We start from the raw sequence: 2500 nt of genomic DNA on the forward strand, positions 1-2500 counted from the left end.
TCAATTTATTTTTAATGATCACAGACAATCATGCTCACTCACACAGACTAATCCTCTCTCTCTCTCTCTCTCTATCTCTCTCTCTCTCTCTCTCTCTCTCACATACACACACACACACACACACACACACACACACACACACACACACACACACACACACACACACACACACACACACACACACACACATACACACACACAGACATGAATTCAGAGAATGAATCGGCTATCTTTGAGCTGTCATCAATAAGTCAGTACAGTCGAGTAGCTAGGCTGCGGGGGGCCCAGGGTCCAGGCAGACTCACTGCCGTAGGGGTGTCATTCGACAGCTAGGCCCCTGACAGCTCTGACAGCCCCGGGCCCCGTGATTAATCTAGCCCCTGGTCTGACAGACAGTAGGCCTCAAGTTTACTGCCAGTGCACCAGATAACCTCCTTGACTAGTGGAGAGGTCATCTAATGCCGAGCCCTCCTCTGTCTCCCTCTCCCTCTCCCTCTCTCTATCGTTTCTCTTTCTCTCCTTCCCAGTGTTTATCTACTGCTGTGCCTCTCCTCCATTCTCTCTCCCTGCTGTCTATCTGTTTTTGTTCTCGAACAGTCTTTGCTTTGCATAGCTTTTTTCTCTCCACCCTCTGAAACCACCCTCAGTCTATCTCTCTCTCTCCCTCTCCTTTTTTCCACCTCATTCTCCCTCACTTCTCTCTCTCTCTCTCTCTCTCTGTCTCTCTCTCTCTCTCTCTCTTCATTTTCCTCTCTCTCTCTCTGTTTCTTCCCCCCCTCTCTGTTCCCCCTCTCTCTCTCTCTCTCTGTGAGGGCTTTTAAAGTGATCTACAGCCCACTCAGCCAAGCTCTGCCCATCCCCTCAGGAGCCTCCTGGCTGGACCCACTGCACTAGACTGGGGATCTACCCAAACCCTCCCTGAACCCCCACCCCAAAATCCCCTTTACACACACACACACACACACACACACACACACACACACACTCACACAAACTCACTTACACACACACTCTCCCCCTTCACCTCACCCCTCTCTCTGTCTATCTGTCTGTTTCTCTCCGCTCTCTACCTCTACCATCTCGTTTCACTCTTCAACCCATTTTGTTTTTCTCGGTCAGTGCTTATTGTCGTAGTTTGTTTCCCTGGCTGCCCTTTGTCCCTTTGTCTGCTCCGTTTGCCTTTCGTACCTTTTCTCCCTCCCTTTTCCTCTTCCCCCTCTCACTTTTCTTCTCTTCCTCCCCGGACGTCTCTTTCTCCCTCACTTGTTTGTATTCCCTCTCTCTCTCTCTCTCTCTCTCTCTCTCTGTCTCCCTTTTCCTATCTTCTTTCCTGGCTGTCTTCTACTCAGTCAGCGACTAAGGTTTGGAATGTGGCTCTACTCTTGCGCCAATGCCGATAAACAGCCTATGGCAGTGGTCCCCAAACTTTTTCTTCCGAGGGCCAGCTCACTGTGCCTGGCTCTAAGAGAGGGCCAGAGACTCGGAGTATATCAACCATAAATAACTTAGTGCTGTGAACAACAGCAGTCTACCTTAGTTGAATATTCCATTACATTTAGTCATCACTGCAATTTAATACCATTGCTAGCTGTGTTTATGTTGCCACCATGCCATATCAGTGTAAAATGTAGCTCAAATGAAATAATACTAATAAAAAGACTCTGTTTCTTTGCATAAATAGCTCAAGTTGTGAACAAGCAATATCCTACAAATAATTTAAAGTTATCAAACTATGAGAGTTTTATGAAGTGCTGGCAAACACAACTGAAATGACCACCATTCTAACTTTCACTCACCTGATGAGAACTTTGAACTCTGTATGTGAACATTTGAACGTGTGAATAAAAAATAGAAATAATTATCCCAGAAAGTACCAGAAATATGACTTGAATAGAAGTTAGTTAGTTATTAACAAATAATTGATAAACTTTTAGAATACTTTGAGCACTGATGCGCCTCTTACATTGTTTGCAGGTAGGCCTACATTTCATTCCGTTTTCGATGGCAAACGTGAAACAGCGCCACAACCACCAGTGGACAAAAAGAGTATTACATGTGTACTGTTAAGACTCGCCATAGAGAATGAATGGGGAAATTACGGAGGTTATAGTTTGACGATGTCGTACTCCCGTGCGGGCCAGATGCTATATACCACGGACATGTTTTGGGGGGCCACCCAAAATGAGTTGGCGGGCCGTATTCGGCCCGCGGGCCGTAGTTTGGGGACCACTGGCCTATGGGGTAAGTGATGAACATTTGAGATGTGACACCACCTGACTCACGTGACTTGACCTAGGACACTAAAGTGAGTAAGAAACCTAGGGCAAGTAATGTTGATTTGGGATAACAGCCTAGTACACTTAGCTAGGTGTCTAGTGATACTGGTTTGGGACATGGCCTTACTCTTGTGGCAGTAGACTTGTAAGGACACTATCTAGGACACTGTGTGTTATGGAGTTGTGGAATACAAGCTACATTCCAAATCAACAGTGGTGTTGGT

The 2500-nt window shown here is 46.3% G+C and overlaps 1 protein-coding gene across 1 annotated transcript in view; it reads right to left on the minus strand.

The window, feature by feature from the left end:
• jag1a (jagged canonical Notch ligand 1a) overlaps positions 1 to 2500 on the minus strand; it is a 47113-nt gene that overhangs the window by 9742 nt on the left and 34871 nt on the right.

The sequence above is a fragment of the Alosa sapidissima genome, chromosome 9 (genome assembly GCF_018492685.1).
Source record: "Alosa sapidissima isolate fAloSap1 chromosome 9, fAloSap1.pri, whole genome shotgun sequence".
In the NCBI taxonomy this organism is placed as follows: domain Eukaryota; kingdom Metazoa; phylum Chordata; class Actinopteri; order Clupeiformes; family Clupeidae; genus Alosa; species Alosa sapidissima.